This window comes from Haemaphysalis longicornis, unplaced genomic scaffold (genome assembly GCF_048455015.1).
Source record: "Haemaphysalis longicornis isolate Haplotype H1 unplaced genomic scaffold, Haemaphysalis longicornis Haplotype H1 scaffold_17, whole genome shotgun sequence".
In the NCBI taxonomy this organism is placed as follows: Eukaryota; Metazoa; Arthropoda; class Arachnida; order Ixodida; family Ixodidae; genus Haemaphysalis; species Haemaphysalis longicornis.
This window is the reverse complement of record NW_027526276.1, coordinates 3367947-3387368: the sequence shown is the minus strand read 5'-3', so window position 1 is coordinate 3387368 and position 19422 is coordinate 3367947. Positions and strand designations below refer to the sequence as shown.

The 19422-nt window shown below is 50.5% G+C and overlaps 1 pseudogene; it reads right to left on the bottom strand.

Moving 5' to 3' along the window:
- Positions 1-11050: 11050 nt before the first annotated feature.
- On the bottom strand, positions 11051-11911 carry LOC144166353 (uncharacterized; annotated as a pseudogene).
- Positions 11912-19422: the final 7511 nt, after the last annotated feature.

Genomic DNA, 19422 nt, shown 5'->3' with positions numbered 1-19422 from the left:
CTGTAGCTGGCAAGCGCGTGCCCTATTATATCAACTACAGTGCTATCCAGGTTTGGTGCTACCTCTACTAGAGAACGGTACCCTATTGCCGCAAATGCAACGAGACTGGTCACAGGGAGGATGTGTGCCCGGAACCCTCTACAACGCCGAGGTGCGGGGAATGTGGGCTCGCCTTAACAATGGCACAGCAAGAGTGCCACCCTTAGTGCATCTTGTGCGGGGGTTCCCACCCGATGGCGGACAAGTCTTGCACTAAACGGTACCTGCCACCTGTGAATAGTAAAAAGCCTCAGCGCCACCAGCAACAGCCCTATCGACAGACCCACTCTCCCTCCTCTGTACTCCGTGGTGGTAGTTCACACTTTCGCCATTCTCGCTCATCAACAAGGCGGAGTGCCAGCCAGGGAAGGAACATCTCTAAGCGCCGTTCCGGGTCAAGGATGAAGACGTGGTACTACGAATCTCGGTACAACAAACAGCACATTAACGAACTTTTCAGATTAACGAGCATTTGAGAAATCCCACGCCGACAGCTTATAGTTTTAATGTAAAATAATTTCACTAATACGTACTTCAGAATAGCGCGCTTTTCAAAATAACGATCGTTTTATTTAGTTCCGTGCCATGTTAACAACGCCTCAGTACTATGAAGTCATATTTTCAAAGACGGATATTCTTAGATTTCTGTTAAACAATCACGGCAACCGGAGCCGTATGCTAGCAGACGACACGGAAAAGCGCAGCGTAGAAGAGGGCGTCTTGCAACGTGCTCCGCTGAATGCGTGAGCCGATGCGAGAGAGAGAAAAAATAAGGTGAGGATAAGGAAAAAATGAAGCATGGGTGGCCTTCTCCGTCCAGAAAGCCACGGCCGCGCTATCCGCGCCTCAATTCGAGTTTTTCTACGTTCCGCCGGTGCTCGGGTTGCTCGCTGGATCTTCGCGGACATCATCGGAGCGGACCACAGAGGACAATTTTCAGAGCATGAGCATTCCGGATGAAGAAGGCAGCGCGGACGGCGTAAACGACGGTGCCTCTGAGGGTGCCGCGGCAGCACTGGAAGACTGCGACCAGCCTGTGACGACTGCGGATGTGCTGGACAGCGTAAAACCGCACATTTCCTAGGAAAACCGCGCGGTCAGGGAGTCAGTCCACAAAATTACGGAAGAGATGTAGTCCTTCGGGCTAGGAAACTGGTACTGCACGCACCAGAAGAAAATTGCCAACTGCTTTAAATAAACGCACATTGTTTTGTGATCACTTGCGCATTTTTTGGGAAAAATGACTTCAAGGATGCACAGCTCTACAGGTAGGTCGTTTTAGGCATTGACATGTTGTTTGTTGTCTTAAATTTCGCGATTTTCGCTACAACGACCTTCCAGAATAACGAGCAATTTTCCGCGGTTCCCTGAAGTTTGTTATATCGAGATTTCCCTGTAGTTCGCACTTTCGCCGTTCTCGCTCATCAACGAGGCGCAATGCCAGTCAGGGAAGGAGCGCCGTTCCGGGTCAAGGCTCAAGACTTCATCGAGCAAACGGACGCCTTCTCGAGAAAGAAATCCATGTGAAGGCCGGTCAACGAGTGGCGGGCGAAATAGCAAGCCGGCTTCGTACACCTTACCACAGCTGAGATGGGCACAGGTTACCTCTCCCAAAGCTCTCCATGCAGCAGTCACTCCAGAATTGGTTAGGGAGCGCGCTTATAGTGCAAGAGTTGCCGGAAAGAACGCCACCCTCAAGAAGGAGCTAGCTAATGTGCGAGCCGAACTTTTGGAGCTTCGAAGCAAAATTCGTAAAACAGACAAAACACTCAACGATACAGTCGCCCAATCGTCACCCCTCGTCAAACGTAAACGGGAAGAAAAAAACGAACCAGAAACATCCCCAGGCCCACCACATCAATAGGGAACCGTAACACTCAGGGACCAGCCTGGTCTCCTAACCGTCCAAGAGGTAATGGATATGGAAACCAGTACTATCCAAGCCGTACAAGCGGCTACTCAACAGGCAGCCGTAACTACCGGCGACCCGCAGGGTCTCCTTCCAGCGGCTTATGCTACCGTCCAAGATGTAATGGATACGGAAACCAGGACTATCCAAGCCCTACAGGCAACTATAGAGCAGGCTATACAGGGATCGATGCAGCAGCACTTGCCAGATATGCAAGGAGACGTCGCAACACAGCAGCAGAACTTTGCTGATTACATTCAAGAAAGGTTTGCAAGAATAGAGGAATGCTTGTTTGCTCTTGAGGCCAGGCACGTCCGGCGGCTGCAGAAAGTAACCACAGCAGAGCCTACCGACTTTCCCATGCACCAAGAGCTACCTCCACATTATGACGAGGATGACTGTTCCCCTACAGACGCGTAACCCTCGCCAAGGCTCTACAGGAAAGACCACCGTATGGCACTGGAACTGCGGAAGCTTTAAAAAGAAATACGGCTCTCTTCTTCAAAGCATATCTTCTTCAACATCCCCTCCAGGCATTGTTGCGCTTCAAGAAACGAACACACGCGCTGGCTTACCAGGATACGCCACATACAGCCCTGAAGTAGGGGACAGCCTTCACACCCTTGTGAGTAAAAGACTAGTGGCTATACAGCACCACTTGCAGCAATCCGAACCGGTCGCTATCCTGCTAGAGCTAATACCGCGACAAGTTAAAAGAAAGAAGAATGAATCCATTGTTTTTCCCGAACGTTTACTGCCGTCCGAGGTGCCCGCCCGGCATCCTCAAACATGTCATAGAGCAGGCCACCTCCGAAGCAGCGAGCAACCAACTGCTTATAATGGGCGACTTCAACGCGGCCTACCACTTGTGGGGCTATAAATACGCAAACCCCAGAGGTAACCTGCTCTACGGACTTATTGAAGACATGGACCTCGCACTTATACTCGATTCCACGAAGTGTACAAGAATCGGCACGAGCTCGACAAGAGACACCAATCCCGATCTCACTTTCATAAAAAAAACATCCCCCATGCTACATGAAGCAATTTGGAAGAATACCATGGCAGCGATTATGCTTTACTGGCCACCACTCTATATGTGTTGGAATACAAGGTCAGTACTGGTTTAGCCCGTCTAACGGACTAGACGAAGCTAACAGAAACACGAGCAGAAAGACACCAACGCAAGTAAGACAAATCCTCCACCACATAAGAATAGATCGCACAGTTATCCCGGGAAGAGAAAGCCCATACCTAAACATTACAGACTTCTACCACCATCGACGCCTTTCTTTGGCATCGACGCCTTTCTTCTTCACATATGGGAAGCCCGACTAAGCCTGTTCAACGGGTGGAAAAAGTAGCGCATGAATCAGAAAGCCAAGAAGTGTATTGCACTACTCACTGCCAAGGCGGTAGAATACGCGAACAAGCTAGCGAGAGAAAAATGGCTGACCTTTTGCGATGGTCTTCGAGGCCCACTAAGCATCTCCAAAACGTGGAGACTGCTCCGGTATTTGGTAAGTCCGATAGGCAGTAGGACGGAATTCCACCACAACATTACCAGAGTCATTCACCGATTGCCAGGCAGTGAAGCGGATCTCCTTTTGGCTCTCAAAGCCCGTTACATCGCTGCGCAACTGTAGGAGCCATTGCCACCACACACCGGGAGCAAAACGAGCTTCTCGACCAGGATCTCCATCTCCACGAACGTACCGTGGCTATTCAAAGAATGAGTGGCCACACGGGTCCAGGAATTGAGCACATTACTAATAAAGCACTCATCAATCACGACGACCGTTCGCTGCTAGAACTCACCGGCCACCACAACAAAATTAGGAAGTCTGGTGCCCTACCCGAGGATTGGAAAACAGCTGTGGTCAACTTCCTACCAAAACCAGGCAAACCACCAGCATTTGAAAACTTGAGACCTGTCTCTCTTACTTCGTGTGTGGGAAAACTCCTAGAGCATGTGGATCTCAACAGACTGACGTATCTGAAAGACTAGGGTCTAATCCCGCCAACGATGGTGGGATTTAGTCTACAACTGTCAACGCAGGATATCTTACTTGAGCTTAAAGAGGAAGTCATGGCCCCTTCGACTCGTGCCTCCCCCACTGCCATCCTTGCATTGGACCTCAAACGTGCGTTTGATAACGTAAAACACGGAGCAATTTTGAACAGGTTGAACACACTGGGATGTCATGCCAGGGTTTACAACTACATCGGAGATTTTCTATCTGGAAGGAAGGCTGTGTTAAGATCCGGGAAAAAGCTACGGACCCCTCCTTTTTTTTGGGTGGGCGAGTAACACCACAAGGGGCTGTATTGTCTCCTATCCTTTTCAATATTGCCCTTCTAAACCTGCCGCCACACCTCGACAACACACCCGGGATCCTCCATGGCCTATACGGTGACGACATAACCATCTGGTCATCCACAGGGTCGATGGGAGAGTTAGAGAACCTGCTACAAGAGGCAGCGGATGTGGTGGCTGGCTAGGGCATGTCATGTGGTCTCATCTGCGCCCCCTAGAAGACTGAGCTACTCTTGCTTTCACCGCGCAAAGTACACCCGCCAGGTTCGCCAACTATCACCCTACGCCTAGAGGGCCCTATCATTGCGCCATCTGCATGTGTGAAGATCCTGGCGATGATATTCCAGGCAGACCGCTCCAACACCCTTCTGATCAACAAGAGAGAGAGAGGGGGGAATTTTATTGAAATGAAAAAACACAGAAAGGTCGGCCTGATGGTAGTATATCTGGCCAGCTATTCTGTGTGTGGGAAGGAAGAGGGGAGGAAAGAGTGTGGATAGAGGACAAGAAAGAGGAAGATGGCGGAGAAATAAATAAATGGCTATGTATAGAAGATGCCTATACCGATACTGTGCATGTGTTAAAGGTAAGCCGGACGGGCCTCAACTACAATATCTCTGAGAGGCCGCTGCGAAGCAGAAATGTCAGCACAGCTTTAAATGCCTTGTGGGAACGCTTCGCGTCTGGCCAAGGTCCCAGCAGCACTTCCTCCGACACCACACGACAGTCCAAACGGGCCAATGTTCTCGCTAATTGTTCTTGAGGATGCACATAGCGGGGACAGTGGCAAAGAACATGCGAGATAGTCTCTGGTGCATGGCATGTCTCACAGTCGGGGTCACTCGTAAAGCCAATGAGGTGCTTGTAGCGACGGGTAAAGGCTACGCCAAGCCGTAGTCGGTGAAACAGCGTGGCGTAGTTTCGCTGAATACCAGGAGGTAACCGAAACTTGCAGTCGGGGTCCTAAAACCACAACAGACCGGGTTACTCATATGATACGGCGAGTCACGACCAAAACGGATGGGGGAAGCGGATACAATTCACCTTGTCCAGGCCTTCGTCGTCTCTAGAATTGCGTACGCTATACGTTACGCCCAGCTTAAAGCAACAGAGCTCGAGAAACATCCTGATCAGGAAGGCGTACAAGCAAGCCATGGATTCTCCCGGCAAGCACCTCAACCGAACGACTACTCCGACTTGGCATTCACAACTCGGCGAAGGAGTTAATAGGTGCGCACCTGTCTAACGAAAGATTTAGGTTAGGAGCAACCAAAACGGGGAGGTTTATCCTATCACGCCTGGCGCTGTCGGCCCCACTCAGTCCCCCATCTCTCCTTACTGGAAACATACCGCACTCCATTAGAAAACACTTCATAGTGCCCATCTTACCACGCAATATGCACCCGGTGCATCACGAGGATCGCTGAGAAGCCCGATCCCGGACAATATTTAGGTTCTACAGAGATGCACCATCTACCGCCTGCACAGACGTAGCCTGTTACCCCGGAAGAGCAGCCATGGCAGCCACTGCGTTTTAAACAATCAGCACAGGTGCAGCAATTCAATCCCCGGACACAACCCTCTCCAAGGCGAAGAAGCGGCGATAGCACTTGAACTTAGCCAAAGGGACGCCAAAGTTATAATCTCAGGCTCCCCAGCACCCCAGCTGGCGTGCAGACTCTTTGCCAACGATCGCTTGCACGTAAGAACACTTTGACCAATCAATCACAGACCACCAACGAGACCAGTCAGGATTGTATGGGCACCAGCTCACAGCGGAATCCCCGGAAACGAGAGCGCCAACGTTGTGGCTCGAGATTTGACCCGCCGAGCCAGCGCTGCTCAAGCCGAAGCCGAGCCGGAGCGCATGCAACCTTAAGTCATCTACCAGCCTACCAGGAAATCACGCAGCACTATAGACCATTCCAACGAGGGCGCCGCCATCTTGCGTGCGCAGCGCCCTGTCGTAGCTGGCCGATTCGCTGGCTTGGACGTTTGCTCCGCTGCGCATGGGCGCCAACGACGGCTCGGTGAATTTTTCGCTGTTGCACGTTGTGAGTTCTTTTTCGTAATATACTTTAAATGGGAAAGTTGTTGCACAGGACCAGTTTAAGCGATCTGGCTTGAATTGGCGGCTTTTCGGGCCGCAGTGGAGCTGAAATTCGCCTCGAGGTAGCGTGGTCCGCGGTGGGTAAACGATGCCGTGTCGAACATATGCGTGCAATACTTCGTCCCAATTATTTTGTTTGCGTGTCTGTGTCCGGGATCGCGTAATGCGGGTATTTTTATCCCTTTACTGCAAAAACTGATGTTTATTAAAACGATCTAACCGTGATACGCCCGGCGCCCATGGGCAACAAGCAGAAGCGCGTGTCGACGTCAGTGTAACATACTCCTGGCTTGATATCACTGCAGGGTTTAATACAGGTTGTTTTGGGTGGACATAGTAAGTATTTGGCATATTACATAGTTTGTATTAAATATTATCGATATATCAACACCTCACCCTCAGTCACGACGGTCGCCAACTATAAACAAATCATCCTCTCTCTAGAATTTCAAGCTGCTGTGCAGTACTAAAGTACTACATAAATAAAATAAAAGGGCGTTCGATAAAACAGCTTCGATAAAACGGTGTTCGATAAAACGGTGTTCGATAAACAGTCCGGACCCCTCTATTGCTACATCCTCTAAACAGGATTTTAAACAGGAGTTTCACAGTGTTTTAGGAGAGACGCCGTTTTAGACCTTTAACAATGACATCACAACTATACGAGTTTTTCAAAACTTATTAAGCATCACTTCATCTTCTTTAACATAATCTCAGAATTCTCAATGTTTTTTAACAATTAAACGAATATCGATTTTTCTCGCGTAAACACGAACCGTTATGAACCATTACGAACCATTATTTTTTTCAAAAAGTTCCTGAGCTAAAACGGAACGGAACGTTTAATAATGAAACGAAAAAGAAACCGGAACTAACACGATTTTGTTCCGGCACGCTGGTTGAAACAGACCAACTAAAGCAACTCTGAACGCTGGGCGTCGAACTTCGGGCGGCGTTTCTCAGGTATTGTCCATACAGTTCGCGACGAAATTATGCCCAACAATGACGAAATACCTGTTCTTTGTCGACAGGACCCCTGGAATGCAAAAGGGCCTGGCACTCCCGTCGACCCATTCCCGCCAGTTCGGCGATAGACCGCGACGTGACGAACTAGGCGCGTACTCTGCACATTCGAGCAGTGCAACATCCTGAAATACGGCGTCACGCCCATAACCAGCGATACTTCCAATGACCTCACCGGGAGCGCAACTCCCCCGACAACAACGCACCCGCACCTTGCGCGCACTAATGCGGTATTCTCGTGGCTGCGCTATTCACCCTTCGAACGCATTCGCGTAAGCTAAACCGGCTTCAAAGCAAGCACAAGCTGCGGTCCGCTGCATGGTTATTCATCTGCCCTTGACCTTCGAAGAAGCACGTTCCGCTGTAGGGCGGACAAATTTAGGAAGAGAAACGCAGTGGTGACTCGTGGATTTTTGTACTCGAGCCTTGGTATCAAGAACAGCCAAATCTTAGCGATGTCACGTTTTTCAAAAGGAACCCGTTCCTGCCGTTCCTTCATAAACCTAACGAGTTACCGTTACAGTTCCACCGTACCTTAATGGAACGGTGGTGTTCCGCCGTTTCTCCAAAAAGTTCCAGGAACGCCGTTCCTTGGAACTCCGTTCCGTACAACACTGAGGCGCACTCACGCCGCTTTGGGGGCACGCGGCAGGCCGCAAGTAAGTGTGCTTTTATCCAGCGACTTTTACAGCGTCGATTGGAGCCAATTATTTTTAACCTACATCAACTGTTTAAATGCGCCGCCAAGTGAATGAATTACTTGCTTATTCTGTGAGTTTGCTCAGCCGCCTTCGCCGAATAGGGCTACGGGTGCTGTTTTGTAAACATTTGGGATGTCAGCTCTAACTACCAAAAAAAAAAAAAACTGTTCCAATGCATGCTGTGAAGGTGGTTGGAAAGCAAAGCTGTAAACGACACTCACAACAACAACTGGCGATGCGACGTCTCTTGAATTCACACAGGTGACTCTACAAAGAGTGAAACCACAAATTCTTCTAGGCGTTATCTGGGATTAGCGACAAAGAACACCCTCCCCCTTCCCAGCCTCTGAACCAAAACCAGCGTCTGTCGTCCAGTCTCCACGTGTGAGCGCAGTTGAGTCGCTAAGACGACGGATTCTCCGTTTGCTTCTTGCCGGGCAGTTCTACCTGGGATTCGCGGGAGCGGCGTGTCTAACGCAGCATCATCAGCCACGGCCGGGATAAAGCGGCGGACGCGCCGCTCTAGCACGGGCATGCGTCGGCGGAGAGAAAACGGAGAGCAGCGTCTTTCGAATGGGTGAGGAGGAGGGCGGCACGTGTTCTACTGCGTCATCTCTCTCATTGGCGCTTCCAAAAAGGGGCCTCAATCTCCCGAGCCCGAGGTGGTCTCCCCAGGGAGACCACTCGTGGTTTTGTGCTGTGTTCCAAAATATCCTACACATAAACGGGCGATGCCTCCAACGGCCACCATGGCCTGGAAGTTTATCTACGAACTCGTTTTAAGTATTCAGAGTATATTTAGATGTTCAGATATAAACCAAGGTTCGCTGGAGACTGCGTGTGTCCAATTCAGGACATTTTATGGAGGTGAACGTGCAACATATGTTATATCCCGCCTTGTGGGCTCGCGAATGCGTCGCCGCGGCCTACTTGAAGAACCGGTAGGAAGAATGAAAACTCCACTTTTTAACGATTTCTTCCCCAGAAGAATAAAACCGTTTTACAGATCCAGAAACCAAATGAAACCGCCCTCTAAAAACTACGACCACCAAAGAAACGGCTTACCATTGTCAGATGGTGGAGGGTTTGGCACGTGAGTGCCGCACCCCAGGGCTACAGAACCCAGCCAACCATCATCCCTCAACTATGCCTCTCATGGTAAGCCCCCCCCCCCCCCCCGCCCCCCCCCCCCCCCGCCGAAAGGGAGCATTTTTTTGTTCTGAGTGGCGGCCCTTACCCCTGGGCATAGGGGGGCGATTGTCTGCCGTCTCTTCATTCCTGTCCGATAGGGAAAAAAACCATTACTAGCGCGATACTTACGTGGTGACAATCTGAAAAAAAGTAGAAGCATTTGTAAGTGACAGAAATTGTTCCCCCAGCCTCCTCGAAAATTACTGCCGGGGAACATCAGGTGGAGATGAAGCCCTGGGCCCCAAGCCGCCGCTGCTTTCTTTGCAGGTGGAAGCAGACGTCTTTCCGTACTTTTGCAAGGATTTCATGGCGGGCTTATCGAATTTTGAAAGGATAAATTTATTATAAAAAAATCCTGGTATCAATGATACAACGTAACAGCCAGAAACAAATAAACAAGTGCAGTGCCGGTTGCTACAAAACTAATAGAGCGCGGAGGCTGCAAGTAACAGACACTTGCAGAAACATAGAAACAGCTTTAAGCATCCAGTACACGAATTTCCTTAGCTAAAGTAATGACGGCCTTGAAGAGTCTTGACGGGATAGCTGCACTGGGGTGCAGGTTTCTGGCCAAAGTTGGACAAAGAACTCGCCTAGAAGGACCGAGAAAGTATAGGATCAAAGGTCTGCCCGGAGCTTCTACGTCACTGAGAAGTGAAGACACGACTCTAAGGGCCAACAACTGGCTCATGAGGTCGATGCAAGGGAGACTATAACCCCCGGAGCGGCGTGGGAGGCGCAGGGCATCCCTCGCTAAACGCTCCGTGCTTCCATCCCAAAAGAACAAAAAAATGTCGCGGGACACTTTGTGTGTAACAGGATTGGGAGGCAGCATAATCCTGGAGACAAAAAAGAATTTAGCAAGAAAAACGCATTTAAAGGGACACTGAAGTGAATTTGTCAAGCTCCCGGTTTTGCTTGCACTGCTTAGACTGGCTCAAATTACCACACTTTTCATCGTTTATCCGTTTGATAAGTCGTTAATTATTTTATAAAGCGGGAAAGAAGAAAAACTACCATGCGCGGTCTGTGGCGGCGCATCAACTAAAGCTGTGACGTCGCGAGGAGATTGCACAGTGATTGGACGATGTCCTAGCATTCTAACAAGTTTCGATTTCGATTCTGTAGAACAACATGTTCGACATCCGACGCCATCGTTGGATGGGCCTTCTCAGAATCTCAGCAATCGCCGTACCGCCCTTCTGCCATATTGTCGGCTGTAAAATGCCTGAGATAAGCTTCCCACGACGGCTTCAAATAGTAGAAATCACTAGCCGAGGCCTATGCAGTGGGTGACGCCCTCCGCGTCACTGCTGGCGCTCAAATGCCATGCGCTTTTCCCTCATATTCGGAGCTTGCCTCACTCATGCCTGTATCGTAAAAAGCGTGTTCGCACCAGGCCGAAAGTGTCCTGATTCAGGCCTGTGCCCACTGCCCGCAAGCAGCAGCACGCTAACGAGAACTCGCTAGAGCGTCAGTGGCAGTCTGCGCGCGTTCTGCAAACTCGCTCGAGGAACACTGAACGTTACGGCCCAGAAATGGTGAACTCAGTTTAGAAAACATCGGCCGAAAACGAAAAATCAACTGGCAAAAAAAAAAATGATTCGCCCTAGGGGATTCGAACTTGCGACTCGGAAAGCGATTACCTAGGGCCTTAGACCACTCGGCCACAGGCTTTTTTCCTTTATTGCATGGCAAACTAGCCCGAATAGTTTAAAGCCCCACCCTAACTACAATAACGGTACATTCACTAATACATTTTAAAAGTCAGGCAGGCACAGACACGCTTCAAGAAGATGCAACCATTCCGGCGGCTGCGATTGCGCCGCACAGACACTGTACACAAGCGCACATTGTTCGCGAAAAATTGACTTAGTTCCACGAGGTTCCTCGGCATGGCGGTCAATCATGCGACACTTCCATAGGCTAAACAATCCTACCAGCACGAAAAGGTCATATGGCACTGAACAGTTCTTCATCACTGGCAGTAATCGTATACTGTAAGGGGTGAGGTCTACGTCCTTTTTAAGAGTCCGCTGCAGAACATCCCAAAAAAACATAGCATCGTGACATAAAACAAAGCAGTGATCAATTGTCTCCGGCTGCTTACACAAGCGACAGTTAACAGATCAAGGCACATATACGCCTTTACTATCGAGCCATGTTTTAACAGGCAACGTTGATGTGTGCAACTTAAAAAAGAAAGTTTTTGCAGCCGCTTGGATGCACAATTTCTTGACGCGCTTCAACACACTGTCATCTAAAAACATCAGATATGGTTGACGGTAAATGGGCCCTGTAAATAAACTTTCAATTAAAATTCCCGTCAATTCTTTCCTTGAGAGACCGTACAAATACTCGAGAGAAAAACGCGCAATAAGAAACTTGAAAGTGTCAGCAACGTCTTTCAGAAAGCCCCAAAGCGGCCTAGGATTCGCGGGGTGAGTTGGAGCAAATAAAAAAGGCAAATGAGCACTCAATTTATGCTGGCTAAAAACTTTTAAAAACGGATGTTCAGCCGTTTTGATAAAACAGAACCGCGAAACGAGCTGGTGTACAAACAAATGCACCAATCCAACACCACCAGACCTCAAAGGGAGGAAGAGGTTATCGCGGCGCATGGGCTCCCACTTGGATCGCCATACGAAGGTAGCCAACACTCTGTGAAATGCTTGAACGTTTTTTCGTGCGCAACTAAGGACCTGCAGAACATAAACAAGTTTGGTTACAAGAAATACATTACACAGTTCTGCACGCGCAAATATTGACAGCTCCCGCCCCATCCATGCCTGCGTTTTATTTTTCACTACAGTAAGTGCAGAAGATCAACGAGGTCCACTGTTCCGAATCTGATGTAGAGGAACCCCAAAGTACTGTATTGTTTCGGTGTCCCATGTTAGGCCTCCATATTGACGTGGCTGCGTACCCCACCTGCGCTTAGGCCAGCTCTGCCGAGGCTGGATATATAAGGTATATAATATATAACCAGTTTACATATTTATTTAGCCTTATCATTTGAAGTACTTTAGGTGACTATTTGTCGTATAGCGCCCGTGCAGTAAGCGTCCCCCAAAGTTCCACAATATCTCACGTCTACGAATTGCATTTCTTCCACGGAAAAGCGTTGCCAGATGTACGGTCCTGCTACTGACCGCTGTGCTTGTTCACCCAGCGCAAAAAAGTGCTTCCTGCTCCCTAGTTTTGCGCTGTACAGTAAAAGATTCAGTTGATTTTATTTCTTACCGATATTGACTTCGTTGACTCTTTTCCCGCCTTCAAGTGGCCTTAGATTTTCCTACAAGCGTAAAGTCAGCGAAGCGTCGCATGTGCCCTTGTGCACAGTTTGTGTGAGATGACCTTGACTCGACTTGGAGCTAGACACACTGTACAAACCAACAAAGTAAAGAAAGGCACATTCATTCACAAACGTGTGGTGGCTTAGTTTCAATTGAGCGAGCCAATTGCGACGATCCGTCGGCGGGCGGCGGTCTAAACGCTGTACCGACTGACTCAATCGGAAGGTCGGCGAACGGGGAGGTAGCGAAGCCAATTGCCAGTTCGTCTCCTCATGACGTCACATGAAGACGCCACAAAAAATGGGCGAGGGTGCAGAGAGGACAGCATTTTCGAATTGCTTTTTCTACTAAATAAATTCGCGTAAACGCGCTCAGAGTGGTCGAAACATGGCCTATGGACTCCAGACTACAATTTGCGCTATTAATCCCGCAATGTTTACAAATCACTTCAGTGTCCCTTTATTCAGATACGGTTTTCCCGAAAAAGAGAGGTTGAAAGACCTAGCCCTGGCAACCATTTTTTGAATATCACCAACTTGCACCGTAGGCTTCACGGTGAAACGGAGAGATATGTTTCAACACTTGTTTTTCTTGTATTATACGGAAAAGAAACTATACAGTTCCAATACAAGCTTAAAAACTAAAAATAAATAATTTTCGCAGAACAATCTTTTTGTAAAGCTTAACGCTGCCCTTTAAAAACGTCAAAACCTCAGAGATCTTTATTTTTCATTTCTGTGTTAAAAAAGCTTGAAAAAGACTTTGCTAAATACCGTAAAATTTATAAATTTGATACGCACACTTGAATTTTGCTGCCCTGTTCTTCCTGATGAGGGATGGGGGCGAAATAGTGAGGTTCTTTTGGGGCCCGGGGCCGAGATGACGATCTCGGCTCGCCCTGATGACCGACGTCCGATGCTTGAAGAAGGTGAGGGATGAGAACTGCCTGTCTTGCTAGATATTAGGTCTATTTACATTATTTACAAAGCTCCAAGTATTTACATCAGGTCAGAATGCCGGTTACTTTGACACTCTGCCCGCAGCAGCCTGTTCGGCCAAGATCTATACTCTTAGATCCCTCTCGACCGACCCCCAGAAAACCCAACACTCCGGTTTTGATAACAAAAACCCCGCCTCCAAAAAGGAGCGTACAAGAAAGAGAGAAAAACCTTTCAAAACAATTAATACAAACCATTGATTGGCCACAGGAACCAGCCAATCACACACATGTCCCCCACCTGCGGTCACGTGACCTAACACTCTCTCTTACACACTCATAGTGCGTTTCCCACGAACGCCATAGTACCCGACAAGCAAATACAGGACATCTGTGGCCTAAGTGGACACACATTACGTTCATTGGGCAGCATCTGCACAAAAGCCACGCCGAGGGCCCTGAGCGGTCCTCGCGCGGCTGACCTCCCTCCGTGCGACGCCTCCCACGACGCCATGCGTCTGCGCACGCGGCGGGACAATGAGGGTTGCTAATTCCCTCCCAGACTAAAGGGGCGCCGCCGCCCACCTGAACAGACCACGGGGAGAGACGCTGCCAGCCGAGGCGACCATCGTCGAGGCGAACGACCCGTCGACGAAGAGCGCCCGCCGCCGAAGTCGAAGATTTTCCAAAATTACACCGCGCGCGCTTTCAACACTTAGAGATACGATAATCTGGCCTCCCGTCAGCTTGTTATGCCGAATGACCCGGCCACCTCCGGCGCGACAGAGGTACTCAGGCTAATCACCCCCGTCCTTTGACACACAAAAGGACGGGCACAACACACGCTCTCCGCGGCTCCGAATTGGCGTCCGTGCGGCTACATGAAAGAGACACAGGATCGTAGCTACCAGCGGAGGCGACGCCAATACATGGGCCACCGGCGGCCTTCATTAATTGCATGCGGAGCCCGAACTTAACACCTCCGCACTAAGAATGTTGTCCGTACACTAGCTGTACGTACAACATTAACTCTCCAGCACGTTATGTCTTACTGCAGAGCCAGAACTAAAAAAAAAACACCCTCAAGCCGTTACACGAGTATACTACAACGCGAGTACAATACAACATACAACACAATACAACAATCCAAAATTACCCCGACACACACCAACCTAACCAGCACAACGCGCCGGCCAACTGCACCAGAAACGGATACGACACGGCATGCTTAGTGCCCTGGCCTGGCCGTACCCCCCCCGCACAACAGTACAATACACTCATCCGAACGCTGGCCATCACATGTGGCATCTCCCATTTACAAAGAACGACATCGTCCCACATCTTCCCAGACCCGCAAAATAAAAAAAAACCTTTAACATCATTTTGCGAACATGCCCGACCATGCACAGTGTCTTTTACGTCACAATCTCAGGCAGGACCGCATACTGTACATTCCTTAGTTTGCCATGAAATGCCACCACCCAGCAAGGCAGAAGTGCGCTTTAGAACAGGGGGGGGGGGGGCGCCAGTGGTTCCTCCCACCGCACTCTACCCATTTTCAGTCTCAAGTCTCGATAGGGCATCAGCACACTTATTGAGTGACCCCTTTATATGCGAGAACTCTAGGTCATACTTTTGTAGTGCCAGGGCCCAGCGAGTGAGACGAGCTTTAGATGACGTTGACCGCGTCAAATAAGTTAATAGGTTGTGGTCAGTCACCACCTTGACCTTAGAGCCAAAGAGCCAGGTGTCAAGACGCCCTAGTGCCCACACCACCGCAAACGCCTCTTGTTCTATCGCTGACCATTTCGCCTGCTGTGGTGTCAGCTTTTTGCTCAGAAAAGCAATTGGTCTTTCCTGCCCGTCGGTTTCCTACGCTAAGCAGGCCCCCACACCCCTTTCCGACGCGTCGGTTGTCAAAACAAAGCCCTTGTCGAGGTGGGGCGCGCTAAGTGTTGGCAGGTCACTGACGATGGCCCTCACTCTGTCGAACGCCTGATTGGCCTCCGCGCTCCACGGTAGTATGTTCGGTACAAGCCGGTTCGCGAGGTCAGTTAGAGGGTGAACCACCTCTGAATAGGCCGGAACGTAGTCTCAGTAATAATTGAAAAGTCCTAGAGCACTGCGGAGCTCCTTTTTGGTCACCGGCGTCTTCAGGTCGGCTATCGCATTTACTCTTTCAGGGTCCGGTGAGTGCTTGCCCGAACCGACAACAAGGCCGAGGTATTTTACGCTCGGCTGGGTGAACTTACATTTATCCGGATTAACGGTCAGTCCAACTGACTCAATGGTCGTCAGCACCGCCTCCAAATGCTTCATATGCGCCTCCCATGTCTCCGAATACACCGCCACGTCGTCGATGTACGCGGAGGCATAGCCTTTGTGGGGCCGCAGGACTTCATTCATTATCCTCTGAAAGGTGGTAGCCGAGTTACGCAACCCGTAGGGCATGACCCGCCACGCGTACAACCCACTAGTGGTAGCGAAAGCTGTGTACTTCTGTGATGCTGGTTCGACAGCTATTTGCCAGTAGCCTCGCGTCATGTCTAGTAGAGTGATATATTTTGCCTTAGCGACATCGTAAAGCAGCTCTGTCATGTTCCCCATGGGAAAGCTGTCTGCCTCAATGACGGCGTTTAGTTGGCGGTAATCGATACACATTCGTATCGTACCGTCACTTTTTGACACACAGACGACCAGGTGGGCAGCGCTACTTTCGATCGGGTATATCAGCCCCCACTCTCTAAGCTCTTGGACCTGGCGTTCGACCTCTCCTCTCAGTGTTATTGGCACTCGATACGGGTAGGCCTTAGAGGGCTTCGCTCCTTCGACGAGAACAATTTTGTGTTCTCCGACATTACATTTCCCGGGCTTCCGCGAGAATGTGGCTTCGTAGCATCGCACTAGTCGAGTGAGCTCTCGCGACTGCCCGGCCGTCAAATGAGAATTTTCCTGCAGCCGAACTGATACGCTACGCTCAACATTTCTGCTCTCTGGGGTGGTCTCGAATTCTCCGAACTCCTTGTCCGACTCGAACACTACCCCAACGTTCTTCGCGCGGAGGCAGTACCTCCTCAGTCGGTTCGCATGCACCCACTTTTCTGCGTCGTTAGGGAATTGCACAATGTAGCTGTTTGGCCTTATCCTCTGCTTGATCTAAGCAGGCCCTAACCACGTCGGCTGCATTTCCCCCACTTGTCCTGTTTCTAGGACTAAGACTTCCTCCCCCACTTCGAAGTCTTTAGGGCGTGCCCTTAGGTTGCACTTTTCGGCGTACGATTGTTGCATCTGTTCCGCCCTTAGGTCGACTACTCGCCCCGCTTCTCCCATCCGCTCGCGCAACTCTGCCAGATAGTTGACCGCGGATTTGTTGAGCCCTGTCGGTGGCTCCCATGCACCCGTCCAAGTCTTTTGAAGTATGCTTAACGGTCCCTGTGGAACACGCCCGTACATAAGCTCAAACGGTGACACCCCCGTTATCTCGTGAGGCAATTCTCGGTAAGCCCAAAGGATACACGGTATAAAGCGAACCCAGTCACGTTCGTGGTCGTGCATTACGTGCCTAAGCCTGGCCTTAAAAGTTCCATTCCAACGCTCCACAAGTCCGTTGCTCTGAGGGTGCTCCGGCGTGGAAAAACGCACTTGTACTCCGAATCGCTCCGATAGCTCCTTCGTCACTCCTGCCGCGAAGTTCGAACCCTGATCGCAACATACTAACTCGGGAATGCCAAAACGCGAGAAAATGTCGAGCAGTGCTTGACAGGTTGCCTTGGCTGTCAGGGCCCGAAGTGGCACAACCTCCGGCCACCGAGTACACAAGTCGATCACGCATAGCGCGTATCTATGTCCCTGGGACGAGGCCGGCTCAAGGGGTCCAATGCAATCTAGGTAAATTACCTGGAACGGTTCCTGAGGTCACGTAAGGGGTGTGATAGGAACTCGATCCGTCACCCTAGTCTTTGAAAAGACTTGGCAAGTATGGCATGACTGACAGTGCTTTCTAACATCCCCCGCCAGTGTTGGCCAAAAGAAAGCGCTGCGAACGCGCTGTTTCGTCTTTTTCTCGGAGAAGTGCCCGCCGATCGGCGCGTCGTGCGCGAGCGTGAGCACTTCCTTACGGCGTGCCTCCGGGAGTACCAGCTGTTTACATGCTTTCCCGTCGAGAGTTTCACGATGAAAAAGTAAGCCCCCCTCGATAGACATCCCATGAGTCCCGGCTTGGGCTTGCGACCAAGCGCTTTCTAACGACATGTCTGTCTTTTGTTCCTCTGCGAGCGTTTCGGCTCTCGCTGCTCCTTCTTGGCGAATGGGCACCGCTTCGACAACTTCGCTCGACTGTGCCGCACCTACAAAGCATTTCTGCTGCCCGTCGTTCCGTTCTGCGTTTGTTAGAGAATCCTGCTCCCTAGGTCCCTCTAGTGCGCTGCGCTCCGCGAGCTGTTTCTTCTCCATTTCACCCAAGCGTCGCGCTAGTTCTACCGCCTCATTTTGCACTCTCTTGAGTTCCTCAAGGGTGTGTGGCGTCAGAAGAGCCTCAACACCTCCGGCCAACTCATCCGTTACTGCGCAGAGCGTCATGAGTTTGGGATGAATACTCCCTTCTCGGTCTGGCAGACTAAGCGGCACATACATGAGGTCCGCGGAAACTGTGGGCCCAAACGCACCCCTAAGACGCACTTTCCCACGTCCCTTGGCGACCTGGGGAACTATGTTTCTCCTCAAAATGGTGATATCAGCCCCCGAATCCAAGCAGGCTTTAAACGCTCGCTCTTCGGAAACTAGGTCGACCCAAGTCAATCGCGAAGTTCCAACCGCCTCTGCAACTGATTCGTCACTCTCTGCTGACCGCCAACACGTGGCCTTAGCTGCCGTGAGTCTGTCCTGAGGCGTCTTTGATGGCTGTTGAGGTTGGCATCCCCTCGAATTTGCTTGCTGGCAATTGGACCGGAAGTGTCCCAGGCGACCACAGGTGAAGCATTTGGGTGGGGCTCTCTGATCGCTTCTCGGTGGTTTGTCCATCAAGTCTTTCTGCTTCGCACCTCCCTTTTTGTCGCCTACTGGCGGGTTTTGGTTCGGCAAATGGTGACCCAACTTGCTATCCTCGTACTTCTCTGCTAGCCTCGCAGCATCCTTTGGCCTGAGCCAATCTCCCGTTTCCTGCTGCAGCACGTACGTCCGAACCTGCTCGCTCATGAGCATTTTGGCGCGATCTGCTACCAGAAGTTCCTTCAACTCATCTATCGTTTTTATTTTACGGCTGCGGAGATAATAGTCTAGGGTGGTCTCTAGCTTCGTCACAAATTGACCCCACGTCTACGTGCCTTTCCGGGAAGCATAAAACCTTCTCCTGTACTCGTCTGGAGTGAGCTTAAGTTCTGCCAACACGTAGTCACGCGCCTCCTCAAGCGATAGCACCCCGCTACCGGGTTTGTTCGCTATCAGCATTCGGCACCTTTCATTTAAGAAAGGCACAATGATCGGCCCGCGCGCGTCGTCAGGAATAACCCGGTTCTTCAGCATATTTTCGGCGCTCCTGAACCAGGCGGGCACTAGATCGTCTGAGTCTGGCATTGGGGCGAGAACCGCTCTCATTTCTTCGGCATACCGTCCCAATTTAAACCTGGTATCACACTCCAGCTCACCACTGCCCCGTTGTTTCAACCTTTCGAGCTCAAGTTGCAGCTCCAATACCTTGATTGTTAGCTGTTGCCCATCCGCCGGTGCGGGTGTAGCCGTCTCCCTTGCCACTGCGGCATTGTCTGCCGTTTGTTGCAGCGTTACGGCATTATCCTCATCCGTAACTACAGCATCCCTGGGGTCCTCAGTGTTCGATGCCCCACCAGGATTTTCGTCATCCATTCTCCTATTCGCTCCTGCCTCCTCTGATCCTGCACGGGTG